The sequence below is a fragment of the Hylobates moloch genome, unplaced genomic scaffold, assembly GCF_009828535.3.
Source record: "Hylobates moloch isolate HMO894 unplaced genomic scaffold, HMol_V3 SCAFFOLD_3, whole genome shotgun sequence".
Taxonomy (NCBI): domain Eukaryota; kingdom Metazoa; phylum Chordata; class Mammalia; order Primates; family Hylobatidae; genus Hylobates; species Hylobates moloch.
The window spans coordinates 63,748,515-63,767,554 of NW_026652278.1; positions in this window are offsets into that span (position 1 = coordinate 63,748,515).

A 19,040-nucleotide genomic window follows, 5' to 3' on the forward strand; every position below is an offset into this window, starting at 1 on the left:
GAGGCGGAGGTTGTAGTGAGCTGAGATTGCACCATTGCATTCCAGCCTGGGCGACAAGAGCAAAACTCCATCTCAAAAAAAAAAAAATATATATATATATATCTATATATATATATATAATATCTTGCTAAAGCAGGTGATTCTTTCTTTTCGGCCCTACATATTTCCCAAATAGTTCTGCCTTTTCAGGCAATCCTGAATCTGTCTTCCACTTAGGTCTCCAATTTGTTTGAAATGTTTGTTTTTTGGTGCTGTAAATAAATAGCACTTGAACATGAATTTATTTAGTAGGGCCATTTTTACTTTTTGCAGAAAGGGTACACTCACCAGCAGTTTTGCCAGCAGAGTACACCCAACAAAGGAGACAGGGTCATTTATGACCTGACGTGTCTACCCCACTGCTGTGTCCGGTTTCCATTGGCTGGAACAGGACCTCACATTTTGTATTTGTTTCGATTGGCTAGTAACTTAGAACTTTTTAAAAGAGGCAAAGGTAGAGGGGAACAAAGGAAGGAGGAAGTAACTTGTGGAATGTTGAGAAAGGTAAAAACACTTTTAAATAAGAAAGAGGAACAGATTATGACTTAATGCTTGCTTGGACCAGTATAAGCATGCCAGGGCAAATATTTAGACTAAATTGTGGGAGCTAAAAACATAAAGTCCATTGATTTTTTTTTATTATGGCTAGCAAAGGTTTTAATAATTTTTTTTTAAAAGTTGGTGGGGGGGGTCCCTGTGATCCAGATGATCACGAGGTCAGGAGATCGAGACCATCCTGGCTAACACGGTGAAACCCCATCTCTATTAAAAATACAAAAAATTAGCCGGGCGTGGTGGCAGGCACTTATAGTCCCAGCTACTTGAGAGGCTGAGACAGGAGGATGGCGTGAACCCGGGAGGTGGAGCTTGCAGTGAGCCGAGATCACACCACTGCACTCCAGCCTGGGCGACAGAGCGAGACTCCGTCTCAAAAAAAAAAAAAAAAAAAGAGAAGTTATTATTTATTCCTAATTAGACGGGGAGGAAAGTCTTTGAAGAGGAACCTCTATTTTACTTTTTACAAATTCCACTGAGCTCTGCTTCCTACCAACCTCAAGTCTCTGCCCTAAACTCTGAGGAACCTTCCAGGTTCATCTCCCTGGTCCCACTGTATCCAAGACTCTATTTATTAACCACCATTTACAAGCACTTCTCTCTTACTGTGGACCCCACATCACTTCCTGCCTAGACAAAACTCATTCCCAATCTTTGTGACCAAAGTTGTACTGAACTTTTACCCTCCCTTTCAGAAATTACCTATTATATTTTTTCTAAATACTTATTCCAGACTTCCCTTTACAGGTATAGATCTCTTTTTCTGTGCATGTGCCTCTGCAAAACGTGCATTTGCAGATGTTCTAGTGTCCCAGAGCTTAGTCTATGGGTCTCTTCTCTTCTATGATTATATTTGCTCTTAGAGATCTCACCCAACCTCATGGCTTTTTTCTTTCTTTTTTTGAGTTGACGTTTCCCTCTTATTGCCCAGGCTGGAGTTCAATGGCACAATCTCGGCTCACTGCAATTACCACCTCCCAGGTTCAAGCGATTCTCCTGCCTCAGCCTCCCAAGTAGCTGGGATTACAGGTGCCCACCACCAGGCCCAGCTAATTTTTGTATTTTTAGTAGAGACAGCATTTCGCCATGTTGGCCAGGTTGGTCTTGAATTTCTGACTTCGGGTGATCTGCCTGCCTTGGCCTCCTGAAATGCTGGGATTACATGTGTGAGCCATCGCGCCCAGCCTGTTTTTAAATTTTTTGTAGAGACAAGGTCTCACTCTGTTGCCCAGACTGGTCTCGAACTCCTAGCTTCAAGTAATACCACCTCAGCCTCTCAAAGTGCTAGGATGACAGATGTGAGCCACTGTGCCTGGTCTCTAACTATGGTTTGTTTTTTTTTTAGACGACGTCTTGCTCTGTCGCCCAGGCTGGAGTGCAGTGGCGTGATCTCTGCTCACTGCATCCTCCACCTCCCAGAGTCAAGTGATTCTCCTACCTCAGCCTCCGGAGTAACTGGGATTACAGGCGCGTGCCACCATGCCATGCTAATTTTTGTATTTTCAGTAGAGACAGGGTTTCACCATGTTGGCCAGGCTGGTCTTGAACTCCTGACCTCGTGATCTGCCTGCCTCAGCCTCCCAAAGTGCTGGGATTACAGGCATGAGCCACAACCAGGCGTGGTGGTGCATACCTGTAATCCCAGCTACTCAAGAGGCTGAGGCAGGAGAATTGCTTGAACCCGGGAGGCAGAGGTTGCTGTGAGCCCAGATTGTGCCATTGCACTCCAACCTGGGCAAGAAGAGCAAAATTCCGTCTCAAACAAACAAACAAACAAAAACAAAACCCTCTGATGGCTTCCCATTCCACATAGAGAAAGCTGAAATCCTTACAATGACTTTGTGAATTCCTACTAAATCTCTGACCTCCACAACTAGGATTCCCCTCAGTCATGCTGGCCTCTTTGTTGTTTTTCATAAACACCAAACGTGCTTCCTTTGGGGCCTATGCATGTGCTATGTCTTCTGCCTGTACTGCTAGATATTCCTTGTAACTTCCTCCTTCTCTCCCCTCCAAGTATTTACACAAAATGACACCTGAAAGAGGCCTTGCCTAACTACAATATTTGAAATTACCAATCCCTACCACAATTCACTATCTCTTTTCTCTCCTTTTTATTATTATTATTATTATTATTTTGAGACAGAGTCTCGCTCTGTCACCAGGCTGGAGTGCAGTGGCGCGATCTCCACTCACTGCACCCTCTGCCTCCTGGATTCAAGCGACTCTCTCGCCTCAGCCTCCCGAGTAGCTGGGATTACATGCACAAGCCACCATACTTTGCTAATTTTCTTGTATGTATATATATGTGTGTGTGTATCACACACACACACACACTTTTTTTTTTTTTTTTGAGATGGAGTCTCGCTCTTATCGCCCAGGCTGGAGTGCAAAGGCACGATCTTGGCTCACTGCAACCTCCGCCTCCTGGGTTCAAGCAATTCTCCCATCTCAGGCTCCTGAGTAGCTGGGACTACAGGCGCATGCCACCATTCCCGGCTAATTTTTGTATTTTTAATAGAGATGGGGTTTCACCATATTGGCCAGGCCGGTCTCAAACTCCTGACCTCAGGTGATCTGCCCACCTCGGCCTCCCAACATGCTGGGATTACAGGCTTGAGCCACCTCACCTGGCCAAAATAAAGTCACTCTTGTCCCCACATTCTACCCCTCTAATGCATCTATTACAATCTGATGCACCTACTTCTTCTGCGATGGCCCCTGAGCCTTGTGGGAGACGCTGAAGTTATTTCCATGGCATGGGTGACATGTTGGCATCAGTTTGTTTTCTAGTTGTAATCAGAGGCTGCAGCAACAATACAACAGACGAGATATCATAGGTCAAATATAAGGCACAGAATTAAAAATGCCTTTGTCACCACATTTACCCATAGCCAAACCAGGAGGAGAGCCACTGAGAGAAAGAAAGGGTAGAGAAACACACTCTAGAAAGAGATTCATTTCTCCTTCTGTAGGGCAGAGCACCAGGAGGAACAGAAGACAATGAGTGGAAATACAAATGTTTAGTAGATACTTGGTGGGGGAGTTCTTCATCAAGCAGAGTGAATATGGTAGTTTCATCTCGTTAGTGAGGACATAGGCAGCCTAAGGATTATGGGCTGGGGGTGCATACCAAACATGTTGCCCAAGGGACAAAGGTGCCAGTATTATGTGTAAGACTACAGGAGCAGCAAAAGACCATGTCAGACGGCTGACCAAGGTTCCCTTTAAAAGAAGCCTTGTTCCAATGTATTGGCACGTGGAGCATTTTGGCCCAGACTCCAACAGGATCAATGCAGATCACTTACACTGGCCAGGAAATCCCTTGCTTTTTGGCAAGAAAGGCCCTGTTCAACCTGGGGGAAGTTGCCAGTCCAACCCTCATTCAAGTGTCTCCTCCCCTTGCCGGGCGCGGTGGCTCACACCAGTAATCCCAGCACTTTGGGAGGCCGAGGCGAGTGGATCACCTGAGGTTGGGAGTTCAAGACCAGCCTGACCAACATGGAGAAACCCCGTCTCTACTAAAAATACAAAATTAGTCGGGGTGGTGGCGCATACCTGTAATCCCAGCTACTCAGGAGGCTGAGGCAGGAGAATCGCTTGAACCCAGGAGGCAGAGGTTGCAGTGAGCCAAGATCACGCCATTGCACTCCAGCCTGGGCAACAAGAGCAAAACTCCATCACAAGAAAAAAAAAAAGTGTCTCCTCTCTGGAACAAGGTCTTGGGGAGTCCTAGATAGCATTTGCTGTTGGCCTGTTATCAGCACTGGTAGACGTGCATCTGGTCAGACTTTTATTTTTTTGAGACGGAGTCTCACTCTGTCACCCAGGCTGGAGTGCGGTGGCTCAATCTCAGCTCACTGCAACCTCCGCCTCCCAGGTTCAAGCAATTCTCCTGCCTCAGCCTCCCGAGTTGCTGGGACTGCAGGTGTGCACCACCACGCACAGCTAATTTTTCTATTTTTAGTACAGACAGGGTTTCACCATGTTGGCCAGGATGGTCTTGATCTCTTGACAGCGTGATCTGCCTGCCTTGGCCTCCCAAAGTGCTGGGATTACAGGCATAAGCCACCACGCCCTGCCCGGACTTTCTTTATAAGTGTGATCAATAGACCCTCCCCAGTGGTGGTACTGAGTCCATGGTATGGTACCAGCACAGAATGTATTTCAACCAAATTAAGATTTCTTTCTTTATTTTTTTTGGAAACAGCGTCTTGTTCTGTGGCCCAAGCTAGAGTGCAGTGATGCCATCATAGCTAACTGCAGCCTAGACCTCCTGGGTTCAAGTGATGCTCCTGCCTCAGCCTCACAAGTAGCTGGACTCCAGTTGCATGCCACCACCATGCCCATCTCGCTCGCTCTCTCTCTCTTTTTTTTTTTTTTTTTTTTGGAGGAGACAGGATTGCACTATGTTGCCCAGCAAGCTGGTATCCAATTCCTGGCCTCAAACAATTTTCTCACCTTGGCCTCCCAAAGCATTGGGATTACAGATGTGAACCACCACCCCGGCCCAAATTAAGGTTTCTTTTATTTTTTTTAAGATGTTGTCTCCCTCTACCACCCAGGCCTCTACCAACCACAATCTTGGTTCACTGCAACCTCCGCCTCCCAGGTTCAAGCAGTTCTCCTGCCTCAGCCTCCTGAGTAGCTGGGATTACAGGCGCACACTACCACGCCCAGGTAATTTTTTTTTTTTTTTTTTTTTTTTTTTTGAGGCAGAGTCTCGCTGTCGCCCAGGCTGGAGTGCAGTGGCGCGATCTCGGCTCACTGCAAGCTCAGCCCCCCGGGTTCATGCCATTCTCCTGCCTCAGCCTCCCGAGTATCTGGGACTACAGGCGCCCGCCATCTCGCCCGGCTAATTTTTTGTATTTTTAGTAGAGACGGGGTTTCACTGTGTTAGCCAGGATGGTCTCGATCTCCTGACCTCGTGATCCGCCCGCCTCGGCCTCCCAAAGTGCTGGGATTACAGGCGTGAGCCACCACGCCCGGCCAATTTTTCTATTTTTTAATAGAGATGCGGTTTCACTATGTTGGCCAGGCTGGTCTCAAACTCCTGACCTCAAGTTTTCCGCCTGCCTCGGCCTCCCAAAGTGCTGGGATTACAGGTGTAAGCCACCTTACCCAGCCCTAATTACGGTTTCTAATTAAGGCCAAATTAAAGTTTGCCTGAAGCAAAACCTTCTCCTACCCATGCAATGTTCTGGATTGCAAAAATATTCACTGTGTGTCTTCAAATTGCCATTTTTTGTTTAAATAAACCTTGCCACTTGGGGATTATATGGCAAATGAAATCTCTGGTCTATATCCCTTTCAAGTGCCCAATCTTGGACATCATGCCCAGCAAAATGTGTGCCTACGTCACTACAAATGCATCAAGAGTATCCATACGCGACACTGAGTTGTTCCAAGCCCTTAATGGTGGCTATTTGGTTTGCCCTTTTACAAGGGAAGGCCTGTAACTATCCTGTGACGGTGTCTTCATGTTAGTATGTACTTTTATCCCAGCTTACTGGCAGGGGTCCATTGTAGTCTATCTGCCAGCCTCTCACAGGAGTGGCTGTCTCATATATGTGTCCAGATCTATGTGGGATGCAGCGGGGGCACAGGTGGGAGCAAACTGAACAGTGTGTTACTGCTGCTGCTAAATCTGCATAGCAGAGGGGCAATCCTGCTCCCTTTGCTATTCACCAGCCCACTCATACACTGTGATGCCCACTGTATTTATGTGCCAATCAGCTAGCTCAGAGAATTGCAAGGGAGCCAGGGTTCTAATTTTTGCCAGGGTACCAGCCTCCGTGTTACAGGGGTGGGGGGTGGGGGTTGAATCTGACTGACGTGCTGAAACATGATACACAATTAGGTTTGCAGTGAGTTCTTATAGCTTTTCCCAAATAACTTTCCACATGGCAGCTCCCCACGGTATATGCCAGTCACCCAACCCACTGGGCAAGCCAAGTTATAAGGTCCCTTTTTTTTTTTTTTTAACTGAAACAGGGTCTTGCTCTGTCACCCAAGCTAGAGTCCACTGGCACAATAATGTCTCACTGCAGCCTCAACCTCCTGGGCTCAAGCAATCCTCCTGCCTCAGTCTCCCTAGTAGCTGGGACTACAGGTATGCACTACAACACCGAGCCAATTTTTTTTTTTTTTGAGATGGAGTCTTGCTCTGTCACCAGGCTGTAGGCTGGAGTGCAGTGGCGCCATCTTGGCTCGCTGAAACCTCCGCCTCCCGAGTTCACACCATTCTCCTGCCTCAGCCTCCCGAGTAGCTGGGACTAAAGGCGCCCGCCACCATGCCCAGCTAATTTTTGTATTTTTAGTAGAGATGGGGTTTCACTATGTTGGTCAGGCTGGTCTCGAACTCCTGACCTCTTGATCCACCCGCCTCAGCCTCCCAAAGTGCTGGGATTACAGGCATGAGCCATCGCACCCGGCCATCACCGAGCCAATTTTTTATTTTTTTTGTAGAGACGAGGGCCTCACTATGTTGCCCAGGCTGGTCTCAATCTCCTGAGCTCAAGCGATCTCGGCCTCACAAAGTGCTGGGATTATAGACATGAACCACCACTCCTGGCAAAGATCATTGAATACTGCCCAACTATTTGTACAGAGAACTATATATAGGCCATGGCTTATGGGTACAAACCAATTGTGCAGCTCAGAGTTCAGCCTATTGACTGCTTTGCTGCATTCCCTTATCAAACCATAAGGTATCTGCCTGTGTATGGGCAGCTGCAGCTACTGTGTGTCCATCCATACAGGTTACCTCTGCTCAACCCATCTGAGTACCAAGTGTTTTCAAGAATGAGGGTCATGCCTCCATGTACACACTCTGCAGTAGAGGCAGCACTGGTCTCATAGTGTACTGGCCTTAAGATACCATGCACAGCCGGGGCACAGTGGCTCATGCCTGTAATCCCAGCACTTTGGGAGGCCAAGGTGGGCGGATCACCTGAGGTCGGGAGTTTGAGACCAGCCTGACCAACATAGTGAAACCCCATCTCTACCAAAAAAACAAAATTAGCCGGCTGTGGTGGCGCATGCCTGTAATCCCAGCTACTCGGGAGGCTGAGGCAGGAGAATCACTTGAACCTGGGAGACAGAGGTTGCAGCGAGCCAAGATCTTACCATTGCACTCCAGCCTGGGCAACAAGAGCGAAACTCCGTCTCAAAAAAAAAAAAAAGGATAGCATGCAATTCATCTCTGAAGAGACTCATGGAGAGGGCAATACGTTATTGCAGGTATGCATGCCACTTTTGTAAAGTGGAGGCCTGGGCCATAGCCGAGGCAGTCCTGGCAAACAACACTTCCATCCAGCCTCTGAGAGGGAAACCTGTTTTGTTTGTGTGTGTGTGTGTGTGTGTGTGTGTGTTTGAGACAAGGTCTTGCTCTGTCACCTAGGCTGGAGTGCAGTGGCACTATCAAAGCTCTCTGCAGCCTGGAACTCAGAGCCTCGAGTGATCCTTCCCCTTCGGCCTCCCAGAGTGCTGGGATTACAGGTTTGAGCTACCATGCCTGGCAAGGAGACTCGGCCTTACTGTTATCGGCAAAGCAGCAGTTTTGGGTTTCACTTGCTATAAGACCTTGTACATTCCCCAGAATCTGTTGTTCAAGTGGGGAATAGTGGGTTTCAGCACTATTGGCCCAGAGTTGTGACCAAAATCCTAGAGGAACTGCTTTCCCATGTTGGACTTGCCAGAGTGCCCAACTGGTCCCCTCAGCATTTATGGTCACATCTAAAGACATCACTATCCAGGAAAAGGGGAACCTAAGGCTTTTACCTGAACCACTAGCATTTTAGCCTTCTCAAATGTTTCCTCTTGTTTTCTATACCAGCACTAACTAGATCCCTTCTTTACTAGTCAGTATAGGGGATACAAACATTGAGCTAAATGTGGAATGATGCCTGCTAGTGTCCCAAAAGACTGAGGAAACTTTGTAACTGTTTACCTGTTTTAGGCATGGAAAATTTTTATATTTTGCCAATGACTGTGCCTGGGATAAGGTGTGTCTTACCCGATCAAGTGACCCTCTACAAACCTTACAGACAGTCCTGGCCCTTGTGTCTTTTGCAAGTTGATGGCCCATCCTCTGGATTGGAGAAGGGTGAACAAGTGTCAAGCTGTTGCTGTAACACTGACAAATCTTCAGAGGTTAGCATAATATTACCTACATAATGAAGCCATATGACAGCAAGTAGTGGTGGACATAGAGTCAAACCTCTAACAATCATACCATGATAAATAGTGAGTCTATGTAAGTAACCCTGGGGCAACACTTGGAATGTCCACCTGGGCTATCCCAAGTAAAAGCAAATTGGCCAGACATGGTGGCTCATGCCTGTAATCCCAGCACTTTGGGAGGCCAAAGGCTGGAGGATCACTTGAGGTCAGCATTTCGAGATCAGGCTGGCCAACATGGTGAAACCTTGTCTCTACTACAGATACAAAAATTAGCTGGGCATGGTGGCACACACCTGTCATCCCAGCTACACCGGAGGCTGAAGCAGGAGAATCACTTGAACGAGATGGAGCTTACAGTGAGCTGAGATCACACCACTGCACTTTACCATGGGCCACAAAGGGAGACTCTGTCTCAAAAACCAAAAACAAAAACAGCCAGGCTTCAGTGGCTCACACCTGTAATCCTAGCACTTTGAGAGGCCGAGGCGTGTGGATCAACTGAGGTCAGGAGTTCCAGAACAGCCTGGCCAGCATGGTGAAACCCCATCTTTAAAAATACAAGCATCAGCCGGGTGTGGTGGCACCTGCGTGTAGTCCCAGCTACTGAGGAGGCTGAGACAGGAAAATTACTTGAACCCGGGAGGTGGAGGTTTCAGTGAGCCAAGATCAAGCCACTGTACTCCAGCCTGGGCGACAGAGTGAGACTGTCTCAAAACAAAACAAACAACAACAACAACAACAATAACAAAAACCCAGCAAATTGGTCCTGCAAGTCAGGATGCAAAGGGATGCTAAAGAAGACATTAATGGCAGGGTGTGGTGGCTCACGCCTGTAATCCCAGCACTTTGGGAGGCCGAAGTGGGCAGATCACCTGAGGTCAGCAGTTCAAGACCAGCCTGGCCAACATCATGAAACCCTGTCTCTACTAAAAATACAAAAAATTAGCCGGGCATGGTGGTGCACACCTGTAATCCCAGCTACTGAGGAGGCTGAGGCAGGAGAATTGCTTGAACCCTGGAGGTAGAGGTTGCGGTGAGCCAAGATCATGCCATTGCACTCCAGGTTGGGCAACAAGAGCGAAACTCTGTCTCAAAAAAAAAAAAAAGAAGAAGAAGAAGAAGATATTAGCGGCTGGACACCCTGGCTCACGCCTGTAATCCCAGCACTTTGGGAAGCCAAGGCAGGCAGATCACCTGAGGTCAGGAGTTCGAAACCAGCCTGACCAACATGGAGAAACCCTGTCTCTACTAAACATACAAAATTAGCCAGGCGTGGTGGTACATGCCTGTAATCCCAACTATTCAGGAGGCTGAGGCAGGAGAATCGCTTGAACCTGGGAGGAAGAGGTTGTGGTGCATGCCATTGTACTCCAGCCTGTGCAACAGGAGTGAAACTCCGTCTCAAAGAAAAAAAAAAAGACATTAGCGAAATCTAACATGACATAGGTTTAGTTGCATTCTGCACCTGTGTCCACTAAAGTCAAGGTTCTCTATGTGTTTTTCGGAATCTAATAGATTGTGAGCTCCACATGGGACCTATGCCCCCTACTGCTTGTAGGTGGAGGTGACCTTGGCCCCATCCCTGGTCTTCAGGCTGGAGTGGAGTCCACCTTTGGAATCTTTGAAATGCAGAGTTTAGGATTTTCTTTTCTTTTCTTTTCTTTTCTTTTCTTTTTTGAGGCGGAGTCTCACTCTGTCACCCAGGCTGGAGTGCAGTGGCACAATCTTGGCTCACTGCAACCTCAGCCTCCCGGGTTCAAGCAGTTCTCCTGCCCAGCCTCCCAAGTAGCTGAGACTACAGGCACGTGCCACCATGCCCAGCTAATTTTTTGTATTTTTAGTAGAGACGGGGTTTTACTGTGTTAGCCAGGATGGTTTTCTTTTTTTTTTTTTTTTTTTTTGAGACAGAGTCTCACTCTGTTGCCCAGGCTGGAGTGCAGTGGCACAACCTCGGCTCACCGCAGCCTCCACCTCCAAGGTTCAGGCAATTCTCCTGCCTCAGCCTCCAGAGAAGCTGGGACTACAGGTGCATGCCACCACGCCCAGTTGATTTTTTTGTATTTATAGTAGAGCCAGGGTTTCACCGTGTTGGCCAGGGTGGTCTTGAGCTCCTAACCTCAGTTGATTTGCCCACCTCCACCTCCCAAAGTGCTGGAATTACAGGCATGAACTACTGCAACCGACCGAGTTTAGGGTTTTTTATATGGAGTTTCTTTTGTTACTTTCCCCTTTCCTGGTGGGACACTAGGGAGGGGCCTAACTTGTTGGTCAAGAGTCAGGTCTTCCCAAAGGCCCACCAATACTGTATTTGGCTGTGGATCTATTTTCTCTTTTTCTTTTTTCTTTTTTTTGTCTTTTCTTTGTCTCACTCTGTCGCCTAGGCTGGAGTGCAGTGGCCTGATCTCGGCTCACTGCAATCTCTGCCGCCCAGGTTCAAGCGATTCTCCTGCCTCATCCTCCCGAGTAGCTGGGATTACAGGTGCCTGCCACCGTGCCCAGCTAATTTTTGTATTTTTAGTAGAGACGGGGTTTCACCATCTTGGCCAGGCTGGTTGAACTCCTGACCTCATGATCCACCTGCCTCGGCCTCCCAAAGTGCTGGAATTACGGGCATGCGCCACCGTGCCCAGCCTATTTTCTCTTTTTCTATCTTGGGTGAAATCAGATCATACCACATTTGTTTCCTGGTAATCCTATTTGGGCTTTTTTGGCTTCCCTTTTTGGTCTAGCAGACTTGGTTTTTAAATTTAATTTAATTTTATTTTATTTTATTTTCTAGTAACCAATCTGACTTTATCTCTTCCTTGTTCTGTCTCTCCAAGATTAGCTATGGTTTATCCCATATTATATATATCTTGTCCCATAAGAGGGCTCAAGAGGGATATGAGAAGGCCATGCCACTCTTGGGACGCATTCTGTAACAATTTGCTTTTCATACCTGTGGTAAGCACAGTCTTTTCTGGTCCTTCAAATTGTCAGGGCCAGACCCAGTGGCTGACTGGGCAGGTAGTTCATGCCTGTAATCCCAGCACTTTGGGAAGCAGAGGCAGGCAGATCACTTGAGGTCAGGAGTTTGGGACCAGCCTAGCCAACATGGTGAAACCCCATCTCCACTAAAAATACAAAAATTAGCGGGGCATGGTGGTGGGCACCTGTAATCCCAGCTACTTGGGAGGCTGAGGCAGGAGAATTGCTTGAACCAGGGAGGCAGAGGCTGCAGTGAGATGAGATCGCGCCACTGCACTGCAGCCTGGGTGACAGAGTGAGACTCTGTCTCAAAAAAAAAAAAAAATTGTTGGGCCTAATGCATGCCCCACTCTCTAAAAGTGCTCTGTGCTTCTTCCAAAGACTGCCATGGTGAGCTGTGTCCAGAGAAGTCTCTTTTATTTGGCCAAGCCTCTCTCATGGTCATTATAATCCCAGTCCACAAGGCTACAGTTACCCAAGACAGTTCTAGCATAATACAAACACTGTCTCAAAGTGAGATGAGTCGGTTATATTACTCATTTTTTTTCAGCTTCATTCTCTGCTAGAGAAATGTCATCGCCACCAGTGTCTCATAGCTACACCATCCATGTGGCTGAGCTTTCTCTCAGCAGCTGTTTGGAAGTTTTTGCTAGGTCTAATAATTCTTCTGAGGAATAATCTTGGATCGTCGAAGATTCCTGCAAAGGCTATTGCTTATGGCCAGGATGTACGTATAGGGCTTTTGCTTCCTGCTGCATACCCTCAAAAGGGGATGATAATTATCTTCCACCTCCCAGATAAACTCTGTGTCTTTATCTGGCTCACTAGTTGGTTCCCAATAATTCCAAATATTTGCATCCCAGTCTGGTTTGGCAAGGGCAGCCTGCATTGGCACAGCTTTCTCCCTCCCAACTATACAAAGTGTCAAGCTAAGGTTTCCAACTGTGCCTCCTGAGTTTCAAGCTTATCTGCCAAACCAGACACTAACACAGATGTGGAAGTTTTTGTGTGTTTTTTTTTTTTTGAGACGGAGTTTCACTCTTGTTGCCCAGGCTGGAGTGCAATGGCGCAATCTCAGCTCAATGCAACCTCCGCCTCCCGGGTTCAAGCGATTCTACTGCCTCAGCCTCCCAAGTAGCTGGGATTACAGCCTCACACCACCACGCCTGGCTAATTTTTTATATTTTTAGTAGAGATGGGGTTTCACCAAGTTGGCCAGGCTGGTCTCAAACTCCTGACTTCAGGTGACCCACCTGCCTCGGCCTCCCAAAGTGCTGGGATTATAGTCAGGAGCCACCGTGCCCGTCGTGGAATTTCTTATATCCCTTTCTAATTGCAGTTCTTCTAACTTTCAGACATTTGCTGTAGCTGCTACCTGTACTTCTGTGGTCGCTGGCATAGACCATAATAGCGGCCAACTCACTGTCATAGCAGCTCACTGACCTTTCTCACCACAGTGAGTCATATGTCTTTTTACAAACAAGCATTCTAGACTCTCCGGGGTTTTGGGGGTGTTTCTTTTTTTTTTTTTTTTTTTTGAGACGGAGTCTTGCTGTGTCGTCCAGGCTGGAGTGCAGTGGCGCAATCTCTGCTCACTGCAAGCTCCGCCTCCCGGGTTCACGCCATTCTCCTGCCTCAGCCTCTCCGAGTAGCTGGGACTACAGGCGCCCGCCACCACGCCTGGCTAATTTTTTTGTATTTTTAGTAGAGGCAGGGTTTCACCGTGGTCTCGATCTCCTGACCTCGTGATCCACCCACCTCGGCCTCCCAAAGTGCTGGGATTACAAGCGTGAGCCACCACGCCCGGCCTTTGGGGGTGTTTCTGTACTCACGTGATGGTCCACAGGTATCTAGCAAATGGGCAGCAACACTTCATTTAGATGAGGAGGACCACCCCAGGATTTCCTCAAGGATGCTTCTTTCTTCATGTTCATGTTTTGGTTTCCTGGCTCCTGGCTGGATCACCACTTGTTTCATGTAAGGGCTGTATATGAAAAGCCACCCTCAAACACAGAAAGAGCTGAGAAATTAAAGAAGGGAGCAGATAAATCCAGTTTGTCAGTATGGGATGACTTACTGGGGGAATTTACAGACAGAAGCATGGTCTTGGACAGCCACAGACAGGTAGAGCTCGTCACCTCAAATGCCCAGGTCCAGGGCTTAGACCTTGGGGAAAGGTAAATGTGCTCTGGAAGGAATGTGTAGGTGGCTATGGGTGTTAAACCTATGATGTACCAAGGGTTGCTTTGAAGGAAAGGTGAAACTTACAATGAATAGGTATCGTATATAAAGAGTAATACATCACCTAGACATTTTGGAGGCATTCCCAGACTCGGGGTTAGTCAGCGAATTAGCGTTTCAAATAAAGTTATTCTCATGCCCAAATGACAAATGGTTTTTGAATACAGACAACACAAAATTACCATACAGACCATATATAACAATAACTACCTAAAAAGCCTTCTTTGAAAGCTTTCCCTCATTTGACATGTACCCCAATATATTATGAAATAGGGGGGAAATGGTGTACATTTTAATAAGCATCGTCTTGAACCTTAGCTATCTTTTTTGTTTGTTTTTGGTTTTTTTGTTTTGTTTTGTTTTTATTTTTTATTATTATTTTTTTTTTGCAACAGAGTTTCGCTCTTGTTGCTCAGGCTGGAGTACAATGGCGCGATCTCGGCTCACTGCAACCTCCGTCTTCCAGGTTCAAGTGATTCTCCTGCCTCAGCCTCCTGAGTAGCTGGGATTACAGGCATGCGCCACCACGCCCGGCTAATTTTGTATTTTTATTTTTATTTATTTATTTATTTATTTTAATTTTTATTTTTTGAGACGGAGTCTTGCTCTGTCGCCCAGGCTGGAGTGCAGTGGCACGATCTCAGCTTACTGCAAGTTCTGCCTCCCGGGTTCACGCCATTCTCCTGCCTCAGCCTCCCGAGTAGCTGGGACTACAAGCGCCCGCCACCATGCCCGGCTAATTTTTTGTATTTTTAGTAGAGACGGGGTTTCACCGTGTTAGCCAGGATGGTCTCGATCTCCTGAACTCCTGATCCGCCCACCTCGGCCTCCCAAAGTGCTGGGATTACAGGCATGAGCCACCGAGCCCGGCCTAATTTTGTATTTTTAGTAGAGATGGGGTTTCTTCATGCTGGCCAGGCTGGTCTCGAACTCCTGACCTCAGGTGATCCGCCCATCTCGGCCTCCTAAAGTGCTGGGATTATAGGCGTGAGCCACCGCACCTGCCTGTTTTTTTCTTGGTTTTTTTTTTTTTTTTTTTTTTTAATTGAGATGGAGTCTTGCTCTGGTGCCTAGGCTGGAGTGCAGTGACACAATCTCAGCTCATTGCAACCTCTGCTGCCCGGAATCAAGCAATTCTCCTGCCTCAGCCTCCTGAGTAGCTGGGATTATAGGCACCCACCAACCTGCCTGGCTAATTTTTGTATTTTTAGTAGAGACTGGGTTTCGCCATGTTGGCTGGGCTGGTCTCGAACTCCTGACCTCAGGTGATCCACCCGCCCCAGCCTCTCAAAGTGCTGGGATTACAGGCATGAGCCACTGTACCCGGCCGGACCTTAGCTATCTTTGTCTTCTATTATGTAGTCTCTTTTAGACCATAGATCATTAATTTTTTTTTTTTTTCCGAAACAGAGTCTTGCTCTGCCACCCAGGCTGGAGTGCAGTGGCACAATCTCAACTCACTGCAATCTCCGTGTCCCGGGTTAAGGCAATTCTTCTGCCACAGCCTTATGGGTAGCTGGGAATACCAGTGTGCGACAGCACACCCAGCTAATTTTTTTATTTTTAGTAGACATGGGGTTTCCCCACGTTGGCCAGGCTGGTCTCAAACTCCTGACCTCAAGTTATCCACCCGGCTTGGCCTCCCAAATTGCTGCGATTATAGGTGTGAGCCACCACACCCAGACAATTTGTTTTCTTTAATATAAAACTTAGAGGCGGGTGCAGTGCCTTATGCTTGTAATCTTAGCACTTTGGGAGGCTGAGGTGGGTGGATCAGGAAGTCAGGAGTTCAAGACCAGCCTGACCAACATGGTAAAACCCCGTCTCGAAAAACAAAAATTAAAAAATTAGCTGGGCACAGTAGTGCATGCCTGTAGTCCCAGCTACTCAGGAGGCTGAGGCATGAGAATTGCTTGAACCCGGGAAGCAGAGGTTGTGGTGAGCTGAGATTGCACCACTGCACTCCAGCCTGGGTGACAGAGTGAGACTCTGTCTTAAAAAATAAATAAAAATAAGCTGGCCGGGTGCGGTGGCTCACGCCTGTAATCTCAACACTTTGGAAGGCCGAGGCAGGTGGATCACCTGAGGTCAGGAGTTCAAGACCAGCCTGGCTAACATGGTGAAACTCCGTTTCTACTAAAAATACAAAAAATTAGCCAGGCATGATGGCACGCGCCTGTAATCCCAGCTACTCGGGAGGCTGAGGCAGGAGAATTGCTTGAACCCGGGAGGTGGAGGTTGCAGTGAGCCGAGATTGTGTCATTGCGCTCCAGCTTGGGCAACAAGAGCGAAACTCTGCCTAAATAAATAAATAAATAAATAAAAATTAGAGATATTGTCTTTCCATGTCACCCAGGTTAGTCTAAAACTCCTAGGCTCAATCAGTCCTCCTGTCTCAGGCATCCAAAGTGATAGAATTACAGATGTGAGCCACCTTGCTTGGTTCATTATTAACTCTTATTTATTTATATTTATCAGAAATAAGCATCATATATTACAGATGCCTTATTCATTTAAAAAACTTTGGGAACAGCCAGGCACGGTGGCTCACACCTGTAATCCCAGCACTTTGGGAGGTCAAGGCTGGCGGATCACAAGGTCAAGAGTTTGAGACCAGCCTGGCCAACATGGTGAACCCCCGTCTACTAAATATATAAAAAATTAGCTGAGTGTGGTGCCGCCTGCCTGTAATCCCAGCTACTGGAGAGGCTGGGGCAGGAGAATTGCTTGAACCTGGGAAGCGGAGGTTGCAATGAGTTGAATGTCTGCCATTGCACCTCAGCCTGGGCAACAGGGTGAGACTCCATCTCAAAAAAAAAAATTGGGAGTCTGCTGGGCACAGTGGCTCATGCCTGTAATCCCAGCACTTTCAGAGTCTGAGGTGGGTGCATCACCTGAGGTGAGGAGTTTGACACCACCCTGGCCAACATAGGGAAACCCCATCTCTAGTTAAAAAAAAAAAAAAAATTAACCAGTCATGGTGGCAGGTGCCTATAATCCCAGCTACTTGGGAGGATGAGGCAGGAGAATCACTTGAATCTGGGAAGCAGAGGGTGCAGTGAGCCAAGATCCGCCATTCCACTCCTGCCTGGGCAACAAGAGGGAAACTCCGTTTTAGCTGGGCGTTGTGGCAGGCACCTGTAATCCCAGCTACTCAGGAGGCTGAGGCAGGAGAATCGCTTGAACCTGAGCAGCAGAGGTTGCAGTGAGCCGAGATCGTGCCACTGCACTCCAACCTAGGCGACAGAGTGAGACTTTTTGTCTCAATAATAATAATAAAGAAACAGGACATCTTCATTCTATTTTATAGTCACATAAAGTACAGGATTTTAGTACATCAGAAGAAACGACATGATAAATCCCAGAAACATACACAAGAATTTGTCAGCCATGATGATCTCTGAGGAGGGGGATGAAGGAAAGATGAGGAGCTGCACTTTTTTTTTGAGACGGAGTTTCACTATGTTGCCCTGGCTTGAGTGTAGTGGTGCAATCTCAGCTCAATGCAACCTCCACCTCCTGGGTTCAAATGATTCTTCTGCCTCAGCCTCCTGAGTAGCTGGGACTATAGGCATACACCACCACACCTGGCTACTTTTTGTATTTTTAGTACAGACGGAGTTTCATCATCTTGGCCAGGCTGGTCTGGAACTCCTGACCTCGTGATCCACCCGCCTCCGCCTCCCAAAGTGCTGGGATTACAGGCATGAGCCACTGAGCTCCGCCCACTTATTTTATTTTATTTTTTTTGAGATGGAGTCTCACTGTGTCACCAAGCCTGGAGTGCAATGGCAGGATTTCGGCTCGCTGCAACCTCTGCCTCCCCAGTTTCAAGCAATTCTCCTGCTTCAGCCTCCCAAGTAGCTAGGACTACAGGCGTATGCCACCACATCCAGCTAATTTTTGCATTTTTAGTAGAGACGGGGTTTCACCATGTTGGCCAGGCTGGTCTCGAACCCAACTTCAAGTGACCCACTTGCCTCGGCCTTCCAAATTGCTGGGATTACAGCTGTGAACCATCGCATCCAGCCCCGACTCCTTTTTTGTTTTGTAGAGAGGACGTATCGCTATATTGCCCAGGTGGGTTCAATCTCCTGGGCTCAAGCAATCCACCTGCCTTTAGCTTCCCGAAGTGCTGAGATTACAGGCATGAACCACCGCACCCAGCTGAAAGCAGGGACTTAAAAAAAAGTTTCAGATTTATCTTTTCTTTTTGGCTTCAGTAATATGGTTTTTATTATATTTTTTCATGAAAACTGCCCAGGCCAGGTGCAGTGCCTCACGCCTGTAATCCCAGCACTTTGGGAGGCTGAGGTGGGAGGATCACAAGGTCAAGAGATCAAGACCATCCTGGCCAACATGGTGAAACCCTATCTCTACTAAAAATACAAAACAATTAGCTGGATGTGGTGGTATGCGCCTGTAGTCCCAGCTACTCAGGAGGCTGAAGCAGGAGAATCGTTTGAACCCGGGAGGCAGAGATTGCAGTGAGCCAAGATCACACCACTGTACTCCAGCCTGGCGACAGAGCAAGACTCCATCTCAAAAAAAACAAAAAACAAGAAAAACACAGAAAACTGGCCAGGCACGGTGGCTTATGCATGTAATCCTAACACCTTGGAGGCTAAGGTAGGGGTATCCCTTGAGGGCAGGTGTTCAAGACTGACCTAGGCAACATATTGAGATCCCATCTCTGCAAAAAACCAAAAAAAACCAAAAAACAAAAAACAAAAAACTTGGGCATGGTGGCGTGTGCTTGTAGTCCCGGCTACTTGGGAGGCTGAGTAAGGAGAATGGCGTGAACCCGGGAGGGTTCACGCCATTCTCCTGCCTCAGCCTCTCCGAGTAGCTGGGACTACAGGCGCCCGCCACCACGCCCGGCTAATTTTTTGTATTTTTTTAGTAGAGACGGGGTTTCACCGTGGTCTCGATCTCCTGACCTCCTGATCCGCCCGCCTCGGCCTCCCAAAGTGCTGGGATTACAAGCGTGAGCCACCGCGCCCGGCCTGGTCAAGTCTTTTTCTACAGCCCACCAAATTTATACATTAAATATC